The sequence below is a fragment of the Balaenoptera physalus genome (genome assembly GCF_965194825.1).
Source record: "Balaenoptera physalus genome assembly, chromosome: 2".
NCBI classification, from domain to species: domain Eukaryota; kingdom Metazoa; phylum Chordata; class Mammalia; order Artiodactyla; family Balaenopteridae; genus Balaenoptera; species Balaenoptera physalus.
The window spans coordinates 25055165-25077049 of NC_138883.1; the positions used below are offsets into that span (position 1 = coordinate 25055165).

Genomic DNA, 21885 nt, shown 5'->3' on the forward strand with positions numbered 1-21885 from the left:
ACGTACCTCCCTCCCTCCAAGACTCATTGTGAGGATTAAGTGTGGTGATACATATGAAACCCTTACAATAGGGTCTACATACAGTGAGAACTTAATAATTTTAGCTATCATTTTCCCCCTTGATCCCATCTTTCTAAATTAGGTCTCCATAATTCTCAGAGCATTCATCATAATTTATAATTACATATTTCTTCGTGTTATTTAATATTTGCCCCTCCACCCAAGTTTAAATTCCGTGAGGGATAAACCAAGTATCTCTCTTGATTGTGGCCTGTGTATTCCCAGCACCTGGTACAGTGCCTGGATATAGTAGGTGTTTAATAAATATCTGTTGGATGAATAGATGAACAGAATATTAACGTTGGCATGGAAGATCACCAAGGTCCCTTCTAGTTCTGAGAGTCTCTGACTATTCTCTATTTTTTGACAGCTTTGGAAGAAAAGTTTAAAATGAGCCCCAGAGAAGCTGTTCACCGATCCCGGGAGAAGACTCAGGATGGTTGCTGCTGACAGACTCCCGAACACTCAAGTTGGGCAGAGAATTTACTCTGATTTTTTTAAAACCTGAGAAGGAAGGCTGCCAAGTTTCCAGATTGGGATCATCTTCTCCTCCCTCAGGGCTGCCTGCACACGGGACACTAAACAAGGCTCTGTGGTGAGTAGCAGGGATCCAGGCTAGGGCGGCAGGCCTTCCTGTGTTAGCAATGGACAGTCAGCCCTGAGCAAAGACGACCAAACCTCGTGGATCAACAGGTGACCACAGCGGTCCCTGTCCTCACCTTTTCACCCCTCCAAACAGAGAAGACTTCACATGTATGTGCATGAAACAAAGGGGGCTCTGGGGCTGGCCCTGGATATCATGACCTCACCCAGTCACAGAAAGTGCTTGCTTTTAATGCAGATTCCTGGGCCATCCTAGAACTTCTAAATCAGATCTGCAGTGGGGCCTGAGGACATGCATTTTGTAAAAGCTCCCCAGATGTCTTGATGCATACCAAAGTCTGAAAGCTACTATTCTAATGAGAAGGAAATTGACCAATATAAGCATTGCCCCACTGGATACTGGGTCTGTGTAACCAATTAATTCTGCACTTCTAACTCTGGAAACAGAAACTGGCCTAGCCTGCGAACACCTGCTTTGCAGCAGAGGCTATTCTGAACCACCAGTTTACAAGTCTGATGGATCACCTGGGAAGCTTTAAATATACTGATCCTGGAGTCTTACCCCTAAAGATTGATTTGATTGGTATGAGTTGCAGCATAGGTTTGGGATTTTAACATGGTGATTCTAATATGCAGCAAAGTCTAAGAACTACTACTCCAACTTACCCTTCCCACCCAGCTCACTAATGCAGGCTCCAACACCACAAGCACCCAGAACAGCCTTCACCCAACCAGAGGCTTGGCCTGAGCTGTCATGGGCTGACAATGGAAGGGACAGTGAGGTTCACATTGCAAGACTCTGGGATTTCTGGGGCTCAGGATCTGGTCCGAGAATCCACCCTAAAAGCCCCACGTCTTTATCTCCCAGAAGTTATAGGTGACTTGCTGAGCAGGCATCCGTGTCCTCAGTGTGTATGAGACAACAGAACACGACTGTAAAGAGGTCCCAAAGTCCTCTTTACCAAAGTTTTATTCCAGCTCCGCCATTTACCAACTCTGCAACCTCAGCAAGTTAGTTAACCTCTTCAAGCCCCACCTTCCTCATCTTTAAAATGGGAATAACATTACTTAACACTTACTCACTGCATCCTCACAACTGTATATGCAAAGCACTTAACATAGTTGCTGGCACATAGCAAAAGCTCAATCCATCTTAGCCAGTGATAAAATAACAAATCATTCTCTGTTGCTTCATTCTTTTCTTTTTTGCCTTTAGAGGGGCTTGGACCCTTGGTGGCTATTCTGCTGACCTCAGATACTTTCTACTCTTCCAGGGCCCCCTTTTCTTGCCAAGCTTGTCCAGCTCTTTGCTCTTGAGTTTGCTACTTAACTTCTCTGAGCTTCAGTTTCCTCATCTCCAAAGTGGGGGTATAAAAAAAGTACTACCCCTGTGTTTGTTTTAAAAACCAATGAGCTAACCTATGTAGAGTGCCAAGCAAAAGGCCTGGCACAGGGTCACTCAAAAAAAAAAAAAAAAAAACAAATTTGCTGGAGAAGGTGAAGAATGATTGTTTCTCCCCCCTTGAATTGAGGTTCAGCAAAGAGCCATCTCCATCTGCTCTGGCAGCCAAAGGGTAGAAAAGATGCCTCCTGAAGGCTCACGGGGAGCTGAAAATTCCAAATTTCGAGCCAGGGGAGGAGGCAGCCTTGCCTCCCCTCCAGCCCTCCTGGGGTGATGCTGAAGAATGCTGACCCCAGCTTGGGCCCCTCTCACCAGCTCCCCATCCGCCTCACTCCATTTAGCTCTGGCAATCCAATTCCCTTTCTTCCACCCAGAAATCGATGTTTAATTAACACATTATTGAAAAAAATAAACACAGTCTTCAATGGGGCTGCAATGAAGCTAATGCAGCTCAGCTTGGGGGTCACAGACCATCCCCTCAGTGAGAAAAATGCTCTCCTCCTGTTCTCTGCTTCTCAAGCGAGAAAAAATTCCCCTTTCTCCCTGGAGTCCTCCAGCAGGGGAATCCCAGCCTCTCCCACTGCGTGTCCTCCCTCCAGTCTCTAGGCAGGGAGATCACCCATCCCTTCTTACCCTTGACCCTATGACAGAGACACAGGGGGAAGGAAGAGGGATTAGGTGTCAGTGCACGTATCACTGCTCCATGGGGGAAAGAGGTACCTGCAAGGCGTGGATGGGCCCATCTCCCCATTCCCTCCAAACCAGAAGGAGCCCTCATCCAGCTGAGAGGTCAGCAGCTGTCTTCCCCTGGCTGGAGGAGGGGAGGAGGCCCAGGGGTGGCTGAGCAAGATGATGAGCCCCAGACGCCCTCTCCAGCCCTCACACTCAGGAGCTGATCTGAAGACCTCCTCCTGGGGAGTTTCCTCCTCCGGCTCCCATTTTAGATGTTCCAACTCCCACCCCCTCTTCTCCAGGGTTCAGCATAGCGGGCAGTGCAAGGACTCAGAAACAGCATGAATTCTGGAGTCAGACCCAAGCTTGGGTCCAAAGTCTGCTACTTCTCACTGTGTGATCCCAGACAAGTTAGTTAACCCTTCTGGCCAACGGTTTCCTCATCAGACAAATGAGGACACTGCCCGTTACAGGAAATACACCAGAACGCCACGCTCTGCTAAGAGCAGGTGCTAGATGGCTGTCCATTCGCCAGAATCTCCACTGAGGGCCAGCCCTGTTGCAACAGCCACGGGGAGTGTGGGCCCATCAGGGATCAGGGCCACAGAGCAAAGCAGAGACGGGTTGCAGGTTCTCTGCCTTCTGCCCACCCACCACCATCCCAAACAACCTAGGCTCCCTCCCCTGACAAGGTGCTTGAAGCAGCAAGAAGGTAACTGAGTCACCATGGGAACCAGAGTCTCTAAAGTACCATCGAAAAGACCACGAGCAGCGCCACTGCTGGGCCAGCGGCTTCCTCTCCCTAAGCCTAACATGCCACTGACTCGCAGCGGCACCATCTGCAGGTCCCAGGGTTGTGAGCAGCCAGCCCAGCAAGCGGGTCAGCTCTCAGAGTCAAGTTCCCAGACGTGGGGACCAGAGGACAGGCCCACAGAGGTGCTGTGACACAGTGTGACTATCAGAGCGTTGCAGCCAGGCCACTGGCTTTGAACGTGACCTCATCACTTCCTACCTGCGTGACCTTGCACATGTTATTTAACTTCTTTAGGGCTCAGTTTCTTTATTTGTCATACTGAGATGTTAATAGTACCGAACCTCACAGGGTGGTAGGAAGGTTAAGTGGGACAATGCGTGTCAAGTGCTTAGCATAGTATCTGGCACATAGGACTCAGATGCTGGCTAGCAGAAGCAGTTGTAGTAAGGTAGTTAGGTTAGTAGTCGCCATGTTGGTAGCAGGAGTAGTCAGAAGATAAAGGTCTTAATCCTTTAGAAACAGGGGACAAATGGAAGTATCTCTGGGGCAAGTCTCTTCTCCTAGCCACCTTCTTGGCCTAAAATTTGATTTCCCTATCTGACACTCCTTTCCTCTCTCCATCCCACGAACAGAAAGTGGGTGATGTCACCTCAAAGAAGGATGACCATATATTTTATCATCCAAACCAGGACATTTCTGAGAGCTAATAATTACACTAGGACAAAGGCCTAAATGGGCCTGTCTCTACAAACCAGGGCACCTGGTCACCCCACCTCAAAGTCACACAGAAAAGGCTTCTCACCCTGTCTCAAGGTCCTGGAAGAAGGTAAGGCTTCCCTGCTTCTCAGAACCCACTTTACTCTGGTCCCCCACTTCCCCTACCTTCCTGGCCCCAGCATAACATACACACACACGTGCACATACGCACGCACGCTAGGATGTCTAACCCCTCCCTGAGTCGAGGTCAAGGCCAACCCTAGGGCTGGAGCACAGGGACTAGTAGGGACCCTTCCGCACGTTCCATGAGCTCAAGCTCTCCAGCCAGCCTCTGGAAACAGAAATGAAACACAATGAGGCCAGTGTCTGGCTCCACGCAGAGAAGCAAGGGCTAAGCCAGTCTGGGAGAAGCACACAAGCTCCCAGGTCATCAGGATCCAGACACCAGATGCTTGGACCTCTGAATGGAGCCCCTGCTGTATCTGAGAGTAACCGTGATGGGCAGGGCTACATGGGACTAAGAATCTGGAGCACTCCACTGGGGTCTCTTCCTCCAGCACACTCAGGGGATGACCTTGACCGGCACCCAGTGATTCTGATGACCTTGGAGAATAGCCCCCAGTCTCCTTCCAGCTCGGCAGGAATAGTCTGCCCTCATTAAAGGCACACTTACTTCCTCCCACCTCACCAAGACCCCACTGCCCCGCCGACCAAGGAAGAAGGAAAGCTAAGAGGGCACCTCAGGCAGCCTCCAGCACAATCCCATTTGAGAGCGGGCCCACGTCCCACAGGCAGCAAGATGGTATAGGAAGAAGACTGCCCGGATAGCCAGAAAACCTGGATTCCAGCTTTGTCTCTGCGTCAAACGTGGCATATGAGTTTGGACAAGCCATTTAATCTCTCTTCGCCTCAGTTTTCTCATCTGATTTGAGAGCACTGAATGAGGTAATGGCTCATCTCCCTTTTACCTCTAACAGTGTAACATAAGGGTCACGAACTTGGGCTCCGGAATAAGAAAGATCTGAGCTCAAATCCCTGATCTGCCATCTTACTATCTGATTTTATCTAAGTCTCAGTCTCCTCTTCTGTCAAAGGCAGGGAATAATAGCAGAGTCATCCCTCGGTATCCATGGGGCATTGGTTCTAGGATCCCTCGCAGATTCAAAAATCTTCGGGTGCTCAAGTTTCTTATATAAAATGATGTAGCACAGTTGGCCCTCCACATCCGAGGATGCAGAGCCCACAGATACAGAGGGCCGACTGTATACTGCATTGAGTTGTTTGGAAAATTTTAAAAAATACTGAATGAAAAAAAAAAAAAAAAAAGAAACTTGGTATATATTAAGTACCTCAGAACGGTAGCTGTATCACTACCATTACTGCTACTTGATGATGATGATTAACTAGTATTAGTAGGACCATGAAGGAGGCAGAGTCACTCTGAGCCAGGCATGGAGAAGACCCTTCTATTGAACTCGAAAGTTGCACTTTGCAATTCCTCTAGCAGATCTGGACTTGCAGGCAGGGACAGCCAGAGGCAAAGTTCAGCGTTCGCAGAAGACAGGCTCCAAGGTTAGAACCCCAACACCAAATCCATATGGTTCTTTCTTCCAATCAACAAATATTTGTTGAGCACCTACTACACGCCAGAAAATGTCCTAGGCACCGAGAACACTGCAATGAACAAAAATAGGCAAAGACCCTGACCTCATGGAGCCTGAATTCCAGAGGGAGAGACAGACAAGATTACCTTAACACTTCAGTATGTAATGTAGTGTTAGGTAGTGCGTAGCTGATCAGAATTAAAGGCAGAGACGCGGGCTGAAAGTAGCCAGGGGTCAGGGTGAGGGGGCTATTTTAGAAGGCCACTCAGCAGAGGCCTCTCTGGGGAGGTCTCACTTGAGCAGAGGCCTGCAGAGCCCTGCTCGAGCCCAGCACTGCCACCTGTGGCTGGCCCAGTCACCCCTCATCATCTGCAGAGCAGCCAGGGCTGGCCCTCCAGGGTCAGAGCTGCGGAGAGGCTGGTGGTTCCTCCCCCAGCGGGTACGTGCTTGAGGGAAGCAGGGCCTGATGGCAGCAGGGACCGAGGCCTGCGAATTTCTAGGGGGCGAGCTTCGGAAGGGACGTTTCTACTTTTCCAAGTCTCCCATCCACACACGAGGGTCACGTAAGGAGAACACAGCAGGGGGATCCCAAGAGCTTTCTCCTCTCGGTGTTTGGCACAATGATTCGCCCCTGAGGCATCCTACCCCCCAGTTGTCCCCTTTCTCTGCCAATGACGGAACCCCTTCTCCCTGACTCCTCAAGGTCAGCCCCAGGAAGGGAGAGGGACATAAGCTACGTACGACAACCAGCATTTTGCCCCAAGGATTTTTTTTTTTTTTCCTTAGGAAAAATGTTTTCCAATTTCACATGTAATCTCTAATAAAGAGGGCCACGCCTTTAACCAAAGGAGAAGGGAAAATGGCGTCTGATAGTTACGGCGGCTGGAGCCCCGCAAAGCCCCGCAAAGCCCCGGGGCTCAGCTGCTACCCCGGCCGAGGGCGACCGCAGCTCCTCAGGGGCCGCAGAGCCTCCCACAAGGCCGGGCCGCCGTCCCACGCGCGTGGCCGAGGCCGGGGCGAGCAGGGCCGTCCCCCCACGCTCTGCCAGGGACGCCCTCAGTCTCGCCCACCTCGTCCCTTCTGCCCCTTCCGTCCGCATCCGCCCACTGGTCCTCCAGCGCACACCCACCCACGGGCTTGCTCCTGGGAGCGGGGCTCCCCCACGAGGCTTGCGGCTGGAGACGAGCGCCTTCTCCCCCCGCCGTCTTCTCAGCTACCTTGAAAACTGCGTCGCCCTCCCGCCCCCACCAAACACCGCCGCTCATTGCCTTCCTCCCCCACGAGAGAGGGAAGGGGAGCTTCCCTTCCCTGTCGCCCCCATAGCTCCCCAGAGCCACGCGCGCGCCCGTGCCCACCGAGCACACTCACGCAGCACGGACAGGCAGGCACCCCCCGCTCGAACCGCACGCACCATGTGGACAATCCACGTTGTCCGACTGGGAGCACAGCGGCGTTGGACAAGACGCAAACAGCCCTCCAGCCCCCACCCAAAAGGCAACACAAAGGCCACCAAGAATTTTAGGACCAGACATCATCCGGAGAGCGAGGGCTGGGTAGGACAAAGACATCACGCCAGACTCCCCACGAGCCACGACAACTCTGGGAGATTCTGCAGTGCCCTCTGGCTTGACACAGCCCACTGAGCAGAGCTGTGTGTTGGTGTGTGTGAGAGCATACATATGTGTGTGTGGAGAGGGGGCATCTGTCTCTCTATTGTCCAGGCATCAAATCTCCCCAGAGGTAACCCAGTCCAGACTCTGCTCTCCCCGTGTAACCTTCCTCTGATGTGCCGCAAACACATATTACACGGATGGTTAAATTGGATCATTATCACCGGGTGCTTATTTGGCCAAAAAAAAAAAAAAAATCATTAATGTCACCTACCCCCATTCCAACCCCCTTCTTATGAGGTCCCCTCCCCAAAGACTCTCCAACACGCTAATCCCATGAACTGCGACACACCACAGCTTCTGGTAAAGAATAATGGCGAGAAGAAAGAAGAGAGCGGTGTGGGGAGAAGACGTGGGTATCGTTACTGCATTTCCCGTATGAAGACGGGTGGAAAGGAGCCATGGTGGAGGTAGGGGTGGCGACAGCCGTAAAGGGGAGCGAAACCAAACGAAATCAAGCCCTTGATCGCCTGTGTCTGTGTGAGAGAGTGTGTGTGCAAGAGTGTGTGCAAAGTGCGTGCGTGTGTAGATGTGCCGACTTAGCCCTCCTATCAGAAGGCTGCATCCGTGTGGCATGTAGGAAAGGCCATCGCACCACTGTTGTGTTGCAAAAAAAAAAAAAAAAAGAGCCGCAGAGCCATCAGAATCAGAATTTTCTCATCCAGACAGAAAGGACTAAAGGAAAGGGGGAGGGGGTATACGGGGGTAGGGGAGAGCGGTGTGTGCCAATGGAAGCAAGAGAACAGCAGAATTGGGGGAGGATAGAGGGGGAAATTGGTGGTAGGGCGGAAAAAACTGCACACACACAGAGACACAAACACACACAATACCCAAACGCCAACCCCACCGCTCCACTGTGCATCCAAGACTGACAACCCGTCCCCCATCTCTCTGCTGCCTCTCTGTGCCCCCAAAGCTGGTGCCGATGGATTTCTGTATCTCAGTTTTGCAGCAGTGGGCTAATTACAACCAAGCCCCCTCACCAAATTAACCCCTCCCCTCCTTCTCCTTCTTTCTCTAAAAGGCCAATTGAAGAATAATGTGTTTTTAGAGATAATGGATTTTTTTTCCCAAGGAACGAGAGAAAGGGGGATGCAGGACAGAAATTCTGCAAGCCGGTGACTTCCAACCTCACCTCCGCCTCTCCTCATGTCCGCATTTGCTGTAGCATCTCATCTACCATTTTCCAACCATCCCCTTACCCCCCACCACCCAAAAGAAAAGACCTTCCTACCATGCACATCGACAAATACATCAACCGCCACCCAATCTCAGTAGCCGATCTCAAAACCCCAAGCATCAAACCACCTCGATACATCCTTTCCCTTATATAAGCAGCAAATCATCAACATATTCAGTAGAAACGCAGCATTAAAATCAACAAAAAAGGAGGCCAGACCTCCATCAGACCCCTAATAATTAATAATAGGGAGCTACCAGAGAAGCAAAGATGCAGTTGTCTCTCAAAATCTAGAATCCCTTTGATTTCTGGCCCCCTCATCTTAAGAAGCAATTTTTAAAAATTATTATTTCACTAGAAAGGACCGGAAAGCTCCAGAAAAGGGCATTCGCACAGTCCGATTGTTTTTAAAAAATTAACCCAGCCCTGTTGCTCACTTTAATAGCGAACTTCCAGCGTCCAGCCTTTTTCCCCTCTTCCAGAAGGAAGACTGGCTCGCCAGATGAACCCCAGGCTGCAGAAAATGGGCCAAAAGCCCTTACTCTCCACTCCCCAACCAAAAAAAAAAAATTCAAACAATAGGAATGTCTCTGCACAACCAGCATCCGTCTGAAATATCGTTCGCCCCAATATGACTGAGGCAGATTAAGCCAGAAGATTAAAAAAAAAAAAAAAAAATACCAGCCTTGCCGTGTCTCTCTCTTCCCTCCATCCTTCAGCCACGTACCCAGTAGCCCTTAGGTAAACTTGCCCATCATAACCAGCGGGACCATTTTAACTTGAAAGGCGATGCAGAAGCAAGCCCTTGAATGATGAAGGGAGGCTCTACCCAGAATGGCAAATTCATAAAGGCTAGTTCTTCGGGCTCCCCAAACGTAACCTCCAGGCGCCCCCAGATAGACTATCCCAGGTACTAAGTCACCCAGCGCACTGGGAGTTCAAATTTCCATTGGAACCTTCATCACAAAGGCAAACGGTCATCTGACCCCCGAAACGACACGGTCCTCCAGGTGTGACAAGGAGCATCCCTGTCCCTCCAGGGCCATCCACAGGACCCAGAGCAGAGGAGGAATTAAGAATGTTGGGGTGGATTGTGGAGGTAAAAGAAAACTATCTCCCCAAGCGGGAATGACCGGAGGAAGCGGGGAAATGACAGCTCCCCTTTTCCCAGCTCTCCTATCTTGTCCGACTCTGTCTAGCTCCATCCTAGCCTAGCTCTGGATGATCTCTGACCTTTGTATTTAAACAAAAAATTTTTAATAATGATCAGGGAAGAGAAATCCTACTTTACCTAAACCCCAATAATGGTTATCAAAAATAAAATTGTCTCACAGCATGATGATATTTCTACATCCAAATCAAAAGAAGAATGCATTTAATGGAAGAAGGGAGAAATTTATTTTTTTTAACAAGTAATCACAGGGTAAGTCACCTGCAAAGCAGCCGAGCCCATAGGTTGGTATTACGTCACTGGCCTAGGAAGGGATGGCGGGGGGGGACAGATTTTTTTCCCTTGTCATCAAGATGATGTTTCTAAAGCAGTTAAGTTTTGTGATTAAAAAAAGAGAGAGGGAAAGAGCTAAAACTCCGGGTACAACACAATGCCTAGAAAAAAATACATCGAACCAGCCTTTAAGGTCACTGAGAGCTTACAAAAACCCACAGTGCTTACACAGAGTGGAAGTTTTCAGGCAAGCCTGCTACTAAATCATTAATATAAACAAATGGAAGGCAGAGGAGGAAGATTCCCTTGTAGCAGATCCAAACAGGAGTGCTCGCACACACGCACACACGCGCGCACACACACACACACACACACACACACACTCCCTTTTCACCTTCTCTGAGTATGCCCACCTCCACAGCAAGACAGCAGGACTCCAGCCTGAATCTTCAGACTCAAGATCCACCTCCTCACACATCTTCCAAAAAAAAAAAAAAATCACACTCAAACACACACACACACACACACACACACACACACACACCCCTCAATTCCTCAACAGCTAGGGAAATCCCTATCTCAGTTCAATTTTGTCTTCTTGTGATCCTCAGAGCTCCCCTTCTTCTCTTTCTCGTGTGAACTAGCCCCTTCCCCAGAAAAAAAAGAAGAATAATGAGGGGAAAAGTGGTCACAAAATGCAAAAAAAGTATCTGCCCAAAATGAAGTGATAGGTACACATCATTGCAGACTAACAATCCAAGCAAATAGGAGAAAGACTTTAAAAAAGATTAAAAATCTAAAACACTCTCTGACTTTTTCAACATCTGGAGCAAAAGGACCCAACTTCCAGGAGAAACTGAAGGAGAAGAACGGCAGTTGAAAAGCCATTCCCATGGTCAGCCAAGGCTCTCCGATCCAGCCTTCAAAAAAAAAAAAATCTAGGTTGGTCGCTCCCAGCTGAAAACTTCTACCCTCTCAGGAGCAACCTCTTCCCAGAACGAACAAGAAGCCCGAGTTGTTTCACATGCCGCCTGCCTTCCTTTCCCCCCACATCTTACCTTTCCAGTTGAACAGAAGATTTGGGGTCTGTTTGTTTGTTTGATGTTTAATCAACTGAGTTTGCTGGGTATGTTTCCTCTTTGGGGAGGTTCAGATGCCGGAATCTTTCTGTCTCCTTTTCTTTTTCTTTCTCTCTGGGAGGGAGTGGCGGGGAAGAAGGGAGGGGGTGTTGGAGGTGCGAAAAGCAGGTCCTTGGTGGCTCGAGATGCTGGCGGCTTCGAGAGGGGAGGACACACTCCTTCTCCCTCTCAGTGAGTTGCACGCAAGAGGAGATGTGTAGGGCTGAGCTCTAAGCCTGAGACTGCCGGAGGAGCCCAGGAATTTCACGCACTCCAGAGCCGGCCCCTCCCTCTCCCACACAGACCCCAGCATTTAAAGAGACAGCCGGGCTGCCTGGCTCAGGGCTTCACCTCCTCCCTGACTGTTTTTCCGACAGCTGAGAAGACATCATCAGGGAGGGGCACTCAGCAGCCCCCTGCGACTAAGAGGCAGTGTCAGGAGCTCATTTCTCCCCTCATCCCAGCCTAGGAAGGTTCTTCGCTGGAACTGGAGCAGGAATTAAAGACAAAATCCTCATTTACAGCTTCAGTAGACTAAGCCACTTCCTCACTGGGGAAGATGCATGTGTCTCACTGCAGAATGAGGGAGTAGAGAGGACCCTGACCTACCAGTGTGCCTCAGTTTCCCCGAGCAGTCGCTCCTCCTCACAAAATTAGGGCAAGCCCTGTGCATCTGGTGGAGGCCGTAACTAGGACACAAAGCCATTCCTCTGCAAGCCCTCTGAATGCCTGCTTAAGACAAGACATAGTGCAGGGGACTGGGGACACAAATGAAGGTGACAGATGGGGCTTCCCCTCCAAGGCCCCTGGCAGGGAAGGCAGACAGAGGCACAGCCCACCCTATCCTCGGGGGCTGAGAGCTAAAAGAGACAGAGGCAGGAAGCAGGCTCTGTGGTGGACCAGGAACATGGTTCCCTTCTGTGGCTCGCACCCTGAACTCGGGGCCTAGGCGTTGCCACTGCACACCCAAACCCTTCAAAGTCCATCACCAGTTTTGCCAAAGTAGTCCACGTTTGTGAAAACATTTCCCCAGTCAAGCCTAAACAAGGGATGACTGTCGGTGGCACCAAACACAAGGTTCTGTTCATCGTCAGGCCCTGGTGCCTCACAGTGGGATAAACAGCCCTGCCCCTTTCTTCTCCTGCCTCCCCTTTCTAAGGGCTGCATGGCACATGGTCCTTCCTCCGGCCAGCATCAATGGCAGGAAAAGCCGCCAACAGCTGTTGACCACTCACCACGTGCCAGCACATGGGTCAGGTCATTCAGTCCAGTGAGGTTGCTGCCTGTTGACCACTGAGGTCCATTTTACAGTTGAGGAAATCAAAGCTTTATGGAGGGTCCCCTAAGGTCACACAGCAGGAAATAACCAAAATGAAGTTGAACTCATGTGTATCCAACTCCAGAGCCTGCCTGCTCAGCCTCACGTTATATTGCCTCCTTTTCAGGGAGGGTAGTAGTCCTTATATTTCTGCCCTTTACTGGACATTCTTCCAACCATCCTAGCAAACTTGATAGCATGTGTACGCAGCATTATTCTCACAGGAAACCAAACAAGTAGGTCAACTTTCCTGCCCCAAGGAGTCTTCTATGCTTTGGTGGAAGACAGAGGTGTGTTCCTATAAAGCAAGGGAAAAATAACAGTCATGAAAGCAATGTAAAGGAAGCTCTATGGGATTGTCAAGAAGCAGATGATAAAATTTTTTTTGGAGATTTGGGGGTATAAAGGCAAGCTTGGTAGACTAAAGTGGCATTTGGGCTGGGCTTAAATGGACACATGCAATTCCAGCATTACCAGTCTGCATTTCCGTCTGTTTTACCTTTCAGATAATAATCTCACTTCTTTATGTTTCTTTGGGTCACCAGTCTTCAATACCTCAATGGTACCCAGCACATAATCGATTAATTTCATGTATGACACCTCAACTTTCACCAGTTTATGCTAGACCTGAAATGCCGCGTCTCCTGATCTATATCCTCCTTACCTGGCCTTCCTTGAAGTCCATGTACCTTATTTGTTTTCAGAATGTGGAAGGGAATTTCAGAGGACACAGTGCATGGGATTGGGCAAGCTGTCTAGAGCTCCTGTGGGAAGAACAATGTAAAGGATCATCACCATGATCCAGCAGGACATTGGAACTAGCCAGGGCAGCTATAGACTCACCTTTGGAAACAGCAGGAAGAGACCTAAGGGGCCCCCCCCGGGGAATATGAGGGTATAAGCCCAAAGGGAGGGTCTGAGGACTCACTGCCCTGCAGATGTCACCTCCCATGGGACTCCTCCAGCAAACACCAGCTTTGGAAGGACATTCCCTCAAGAAGTCCACTGCATGTCTACAGGACGACCTAGGGTTAAAACACGTACCTGGATTCCAATCCCAACTTGACCACCTAAATTTCGTGTGATGTGAATAATTTTTTCCCTCTCCAAGTCTCAGTGTCTTCACCTACAAAACGGAGATAATGCCTGTACTTACTTCATAGGATTGTTTCGAGAATTAAATGATAAAATACATGCAGAACACCTGCCCCACCGAAATGTTTAACAAATGTCCACTACCTTGGCCCAAGGGTCTGCCTTTGCCCCTGCATGGGATTATTAACTTTGGACTGCCCCCTATAGTTAGCATTCCCTTATTTCATCATTTAATTTTTAATATTTTAGCTTACTATGACATCTTAGGTACTATCATTTACTTGTTTTTAGTCCTTCTGCTTTTTACCTACTTTACCTTGTATACTTTGAATATACTTGTCATTATCACTTTATTCCATTTAGTAGTTTCTTGGGCTTCTCAAGTGTTATTTATCTTTCAATTACTCTGGTGTATCCTTTTAGTCTGCCTTTTATTATGCAATCTTTGGGCTCATTTTATCCCACTCCTCTGCGGCATTTTAGCTAACTACCACTCCGCTCATTCTCAGTGATCCAGCGTTCCCTCAGATGGTTCTGGATTTATGAGGATGGATACGTACAAAAGAGCAGAGATGGACAACAATAAAGACAATCAGACGTGTCATGCAACCATAAGCATAAAGCAATATCAGGTGTCTGCCCAAATGATGGGGCCACACCGGCAATGGTACCGATTTTTTTAAAGAAAGACTCAATGGAGGTAACTGAAGCCTTCAGAGACCCTGGTCTTTCACTGCTCTCACCTCTGTCCTGAGCTGCGAGGACCACAATCAGAGCCCATTAGGTTAGAAGGTTCCCTGGTGGACCTATCTTCTTCACTTGGCTGTGAGGCTGCTGCCTTCGCTCAGTTCAGGAGGAAAACAAAATGGGACAGGGACTCTTCCAATTTTTCTCAAATGCGCCAGACCAATGCTTTCAGAATGGAACAAGGAACAAGTTTATTACCAATCAAAAGAATAAGTTGTCCATGACATTCTGGGGAAAAAAGTCAAGTTGATATAATGATGAGAATGACAATAATAATAATAACAAACACCACCACAAGTCTGGGCCTCCACTTGGCAGCATCCTAGTTAAGATCCCAAGGCTCTGCAAAGAGCACATCTAAGTTCAAATCCCAGCTGCACCATTTGCTGGCCATGAGACCTTGGCCAAGTTACTAACATTTCAAGTCTCAGCTTTCTCATCTGTGAAGTGGGAATGATAATGATACCATCCTCAAACATTTCCTGTGACAATTATATCAAAAGCACCTGTGATAGTAAATGGCACTTGGAAGGTCCACAATGGAGTATCAGTTATCATTATCAGAGTAGGATTTAAAATATTTAATATCTGAGGTGGCATGGCAGCAGCCAATCAGACTGGGGGCTGGTCATAAGCAAATGGTTTGATCCTAACAGGACATACCAGCTATCAGCCCTGATCATCAGCATTATTTTCACCTGCCTGGTACTAAGGTAAGCACTTGGCATGCGTTATCTCGTTTAATCTTCACAGCAAGTTGGCTTTATGTTATTTATCGAAATATATGCAATTGCATATTTATAAACAAGACTATGCCTATAAAATCAGGGTTATAGATAAAAGACTTAACATACACCTTTCTGTTGGTCTAATGACTCTTGGTATGTGAATTTCAGGTTGCTTTGTCTGGGAGTTTTTTGCCTTCATTACACAGGTTCTTTCTTTTACTTACTGATTGTCTCAATAATCTCTGGAAAACAATGATAATGGTCAATGGTCTCAGTTTCTTCATCCATTAAATAGGTATACATACCGTCCTCCCTGTCTGAGTTCCCACTGCTCTACCCTAACAAACCCTGGGAATATCAAAGGCTTGTCAAGCCAAGACCAAGTCACAAAAATTGGGCATTAGACAGTTCTGCTAATCCCCAGCCAGCACTGCAGTTGAGTCAAGGTCTCAGATCCCCGCTTGCCTTGCTCCTGAGCAGATTTCAAATTCAGCCTCAAATGCTATTGGCTCAAAGCGGTTCATCCAACGCCGCTTTCGAATATCCCTTACCCTGTTCTCTCCTCTCCTCCCACAAGAGCTGGGCTGCATTGCTGCCTCCTGGAGTCTGACATTCCGTCACCCACGTGACGGTGTTTCCAGTGTTATTAATAAGTGACTGCTTATTAATTAGTATGATTAGACATGCACTGTGCAGTGTAGACAGTAACACAGAGGGGCCTGGCATCCCCAGGGAGAGAACTTATACAGAAAGAGTTAAACCTGCAGTCCAGCAAGAGGACACAGGGCCAGCAGTGAGTCAGGGGGAGTCAAGAGCACCACTCCCCAAATTCTGCAAGCGGCGCCTAATCCGGAGAGCTGTTCGTCACAGGACGGAAGGAGAACACGTGGATGTGAGATTTACAGGCGTGCGAGGACATAAGCCCAAAGGGGAGCCTAAGCATTCAGGCCTTGAGGGGGTTAGTTCCCAGGGAATGTTTCTAATTCCAGGCATCCCTTCCACCAGGGTATCAGCCACTCCCCCACCCCCCACCCCCCACCCCCAAAGAGGCTGCAGGAAAGGCTAGCTCCCAGGAAGGCAAAAAGTCTTTAACTTCCAACTCCAGTGGGGAACCCTCTACCCTCATTTTCTTTTCCTGCTTATTCCATGGAAATAAAATATTCTCAGGCGCTTGCAGCAGTAGAAGCCTCTCAGCCATCTCCCTGAATTCAGCAGCCATTGCCAGCTGAGAGGAACCAGCCTTTGGGACAGGACTGCCGTTTCCAGCCTCGGGGAGATCCTGGTAGGACGTGGGATGGCATCCCTGCGCCATCCTTCCTCCCCTGAGCACCCAGGAGCAAGCAACTTGACTAGACTGATGATGCGAGACTATCTCGCCAAAAAACTTTACAAGAAAAACACTAGAAGGAAACTATTTCCTCCCACGCTGATAATTTTCAGAGCAATTCTAGAATTTCCTGCTTGGGGATCACATTTTAATATGGTCCAGATATATTTGGAGTGTTTAATGGGTTTGAATGTTTGAGTGGCAGGGAGTTACCTATTAATACTTGATGGTTGCTTTAAAAAAAAATCATCATTTGCTCCATTTATGACAGAAGTTCTTGTCTGTTTTAAACTTCATTCCTCCCACCAGCTAGGTAAGAGCAGACAGCTGGCACAGGCCACTTTCAGATCGAGTGCCGAGAGAGCAGGACTTGCATCTCTGCATAGTGTAGTGGCAAAGGGCGTGAACTCCAGCTCCAGACCGCGCAGGCTGGAATCCAGCTCTACAGCCCACAAGCCACAGGACCTTGGGCGAGTTGCTTGACCATTCTGCACCTCAGTTTCCCCTTCTATGTAATGGGGATCACAATAGGACCTACCTCAGAGAGTTGTTAGGAGGATTAAGTGAGCTAATATTTTTAAAGTACTCAAACAGTGGTATTCACAGTGTAGAGGCTATGTGTGTTACTTAATAAAAAATAAAACAACTTCCCATGGGCACTACTTCCCAGGATGCCCTTAATAAAAGCTTCCTAACAATGGCAATGGTGATGTGCTGGTTCTAGAAAATCTCAGGATCATGGGCAGGAAAGATATCCATTCTGCTGTCATTCCTGGAGGTTCAGTCAGCCCCAGTTCCGGTGCCATTTGCCCTGTGTCCCTCCCCAGCCCCTGCTTCCCATCATCTCTCCCTCTCCCTCTGCTGGACGGCCCTCATATCATCCCTACCCCTTCACACTGTAAAGCCAGCTCAGCCTGGGTGCAGGCAGGAAAGGCAGCACCAACAGTGATGGTCTTGTGGAGTCCAAAGCACGCCCCATCTCCATTCCCATCCCCAGCAGCCATTCTCTCGGACCCACGCACTAGAACTATTTTTAAATGATATACTTTTGCCCGGTTGTGGAGGAAAAAAAAAAAAGAAAAGAAAAAACACCCTCCCCAGGATTCAAGCTGAAGATGGAATGATTGCCAAATGCTAACAGCTTTTCAAACAGGCCGCAGTTAAAAATATGTCTGAAATGGTTTTAACTCAAACTCAAAAAATAGCTTAACCGACTGTGGAGCTGTAGGCAGTAGGGGGTGGGGAAGCTGACGAGGAAGAGGGATTCCCTTCGGAGGGGCCCAAGGCAAACCCTCCACAGGGACACAAGAGAGGTGCCTGGCTTACTTCTCCATGGGAATAATACCTTTTGAAAACACAGACCAGATCTCCAGGAAAAGTGGTGGCACCAGAACGCTTGAGCTGCTCCATACGAGGAGATACTCCTGATATGGTCCAGACTGTGTGGCTTCCTGGACCTTCACTGCTCTCAGTGTGACCACAGCTGCACCAGCATTGTCTCTGAGTGGGTCAGCAATGCAGAATCTCAGCTCCTACCCCCGCTCCCAGCCCAGCAGACCTGCTGAATCAGAATCTGCACTTCAAGAAGATGCCCAGGTGATTCAAACTCAAACTCCAATGTCATGGGTGTTACCTTGGGCTCTGTCATGACACCTCAACCCTAAAAAGGATTGGATTCAACATATTTCTCCCCATTTACTTATGAGGAAACTGAGGTACAAGGAAAGACTCATCTACGGTCACCAGCCGAATCAGTCTAACAGTATCATCCAGAGTTCCAGCCCCTCCCCGAGGGCTTTAAGTCCCAAATTGGGCTTCATCATCAGACCTAGCCGAGGACAGCAGAGAATTTCTGATGCTTTCTTTCTAGGGGCAAAGGACCTAGAACATAAAACAACAGCTTAAAGCAACATTTCTCCAAGTAGGTTCAGTAGGTCACTATACCTATCAGATATTCTGAAAGACTCTATTGTCAAATATGATCAGAAAATCCATAATCACACTAATATATTTAAGTCTCTGAGAAGTCTTGCAGAAGAGAAACTTGCTTAACATTGTTTAATATAATGTTCTCCAAAGTTATTTTACCACAAAACCCTTTTTTCCACACAGGAGACCTGTTAATATGAATGACATCATGTTCTGAGAAATACTAGTTGGGATTCACCACCTTTTACCATTTAATCACATGCTCAACCAGTCTGCAGGAAAGCATAATGTTTCATGATGTTTTGTAAAGGTGGGTGCAGGGGGAGGAGTTCCTTTTATAGCAGCCCCCAAAACATCATCATTCAACCTGATATTGATCACTTCCTGCAGCAGGGAGCTCACTACCACACAAAGCAACCCAACTCATCATTGGATGACTCCAATATTTAAAAACGTTATTACATTAAGCCAAAATCCTCCTTCTTGTAACATCTTGAGCAACAATTGCTTAAAATTTGTCTTCAGCACCAGTGTGCATAGGGATTTGATCATTGTTTCTAACAGTTACCCTTCACACACAACTTTAGCAGTAATAGACTAATAAGTCTGCTCTGTCCTCTGCAGTCTAGACCTTCAACTATTTCTCAGAATCATAGAATTTAGAGCTTAAAAGTATTTTAAGTATTACCTAACCCAACGTTTTTATTTTACAGATGAGAAAGCCATGTCCAAGAGCAATCAAATTACTTGCCCACGATCAAACAGACAGTCGAAACTTAACCTGGGAGACTGGATTTGAATATAATAGGGTGCTTGTGTTCTTTTCTTAGAAGGAGAACTTTCTTTCCTCACAAGGAGCTCCTGGGTGTTTGAGGTTCATGTTTAACCCCCAAGGCCCATCATAAAGAATCACACAGCCTCCCACATCCTTCCTCCTGGTACCCCTTTCAGATGCCACACTGGGGGCCAGATGAGTCACAGAGCTCACCCAGCGTGGGGAGTTGTCTTCCAGCTTCTCCCCTCCTGGGGTGGCCAAGCTGGGACTGTTCTTCACCCCACGCTGCCTCCTCACCATCAATGCCATCTGCACCCTCCTTCTCAAGGATCACCATCTGCTTTCCTGATACCACTCAGCCACCCCCAGCACTTTGCTTGGTTTCCTAACCCACTGCTTGGGCCACTCTCCTTGCAACTTGTATTTCCTTTTTTTCTTCCCTTTCCACAGTCTTCATCCACTCATTCTTTCACCTCCTCAGCCCACAACTTCATGAGCTTGCATGCTTACAATCTCCTATTTCCTCACCCTCTCTCATGCCAAGCCCCCACTAACCTAGAAATTCCATCAGAGCCCATTGCTTGGGCTAAGATTTTGCTGCTAGGCTATATATGTCTGCTGAATAAATAAATGAGGTTCTTTCTTTCTGCTGTTCTTCTATGCCAACCTGGCCTCCCATATTCTTGAACACCATCACATAAGCCCACTTGCCCCTCTTCCTACTAGCATACTCCCTTCCTACAAAGCAGTTAAGGGCTGGGTACACACTAGGGGTTAGGTAAATGCAGAGTGATAGTACTAAGTCACTAAGAAATATTCCTAAAGATGACTACTGCTCCTTTACTCACTAGACAGGAGGGCAGTGATCACATATATGTAACCATACATAGCGTTTAAAAGTTCTCAATAAATACGTGATAAGTGAATTTTTTTTTAAGTTTGGGCACTTATGAAGCCCAGAGTGGGACATTTCACATATATTATCTCATTTAATTCTTGGAAGAGTTCTGTAAGGCTGGGGCAAGTGGTTCGGGGAAGCAATTCAGATCTAGAGCATTCTGGCTTCCACACCTGTACACTTCCATCTTCCTCTCTGCACCCCCAAAGGTATCCACCAAAAGGGTCCAACGCCACGTCCCTCATTTAAATGGAGATTAGTTTCAGTTCCCTACTTTCTTTCTCTCCTTTCTAATCAGTAGTTCTCCTGTTCTCTGATGTTCCCTTTCCCTGTCTACAACTCCTTGAGAAACCCTTCCCACCCTTCCCATTCTTCACCGCCCATTGGACATGTGGCAAATACAGGCATTAGCAAACAAAAGTTTTATACCAAAGGTCACTCTGGAAGCAAACCAGAGCCCTGTGTGAAGCGTAACTGTGAGAAACAGATTTCAGTGATTAATGCCCTATTCACACTGGAGGTGAAAATAGATTTTAGGCCAATTGTTGACTAAGAAAATCTCAAAGTGTGAAAATCTGGCATGTAACTATGGGGACCAGGGAATCAACCTCTTCCCCCACCAAATGCTCTGATGCATGGTCTAAAAGGCTTTTCTGAAAAAAAAAGTTTTTTTTGACTTAAATCTTGACTAATAGGAAGTATCCCATCATGAATGAATACTTTTTTTCAGGATGATAGGACAAATATTACTTGGTAAAATTCCAGCTAAAAGGTAAGTAAAATTTCAGAAATAGCATTAAGGTGCATCATTCTTAGAAGTCAGTCTATAAAATGAGGTGACAGACGTTTGTTATAGAAAGGACATGAGAGCAGGGGAGAATCAAGCCATCCGAATATTCTTCTTACCTCAGGGAACATGTAACCACTTCCCAGGAATTTGTAAGCTTCAGGTTTTTATAGCACAGTGGTTAAGAGAATCGACTCTAGAAGCAGACTACCTGGTATCGAATCCTGGCTCTGCAATTTACCAGCTGTGTGGTCTTTGGCAAGTTATATAACCTCTCTGTGCTTCATTTTTCTGATCTATAAAATAGTTATAATAACGGTACCTACCTCAAAAGGTTGTTATGATAATTAAATCATTTAATATATGTAAAGCGCTCATAACAAATGACAGAATATAGCATGTGCTGTATAAGTATTACCATCATGTTGCCAGGTGCATCCCTTAATGAACACGCATGCACACATCAGCATCAGGCATTCTCACAGCACAGTCCTCAGGGCAATCAGTGCAGAGACCCCTGTGCACACTGAGGGATCCTGATCCCAGCAGGAAGCTGATTCAAGCCTAAAGAGACTTTTTCTCTTTACAGAGTCAGAGATGGAGATTTAGTTCATATAGAATTGTAGAGGCCTCTGATTCCTTTAGAACCCACTCAAGTCACACAGTGGTTCACAGGAGTCACAAAAGGAGCCCCCGCATTCCCATGACTTTTCCCCAGGTCTCTTCTTGGCTAGAACCATGAACTGAAGTCCAGACTGGTCAGTCACCAGGTAACAGTACTTGTTAGGGGAAAAGGGCAGCCTTCCCAGAGTCACAGCCCATCTAATTCCTGTGCGAGCTATAAGCTTGTCCAAGGCTTAGCATCTAGCATATTGTCTAGCATATCAAAAGTGTACCCAAAATATTTGTGGAATAAATGAATTGTGGCTCTTTTTCATTATGTTTGTGCTTCAGGTGGACAATAATACACACCCTATAATTAATATAAGCATCTGCTTTTTTCCCTCACCACTAGGAAGAAAACTAAATAAATGAAGCATTCTAAAACAATCAGTTG

At 47.6% G+C, this 21885-nt stretch overlaps 1 protein-coding gene across 16 annotated transcripts in view; it reads right to left on the reverse strand.

The window, feature by feature from the left end:
* Nucleotides 1–20101, reverse strand: part of NRXN3 (neurexin 3) — a 1702647-nt gene extending 1682546 nt beyond the window's left edge. For all 16 annotated transcript variants that reach the window (XR_014260952.1, XR_014260953.1, XM_082451199.1 and 13 more), the window contains exon 1: nt 11165–20101. The gene's annotated coding sequence lies outside the window, so the exon portion shown is untranslated. The remainder of the gene's footprint in view (nt 1–11164) is intronic.
* Between the last annotated feature and the right edge of the window lie 1784 nt (nt 20102–21885).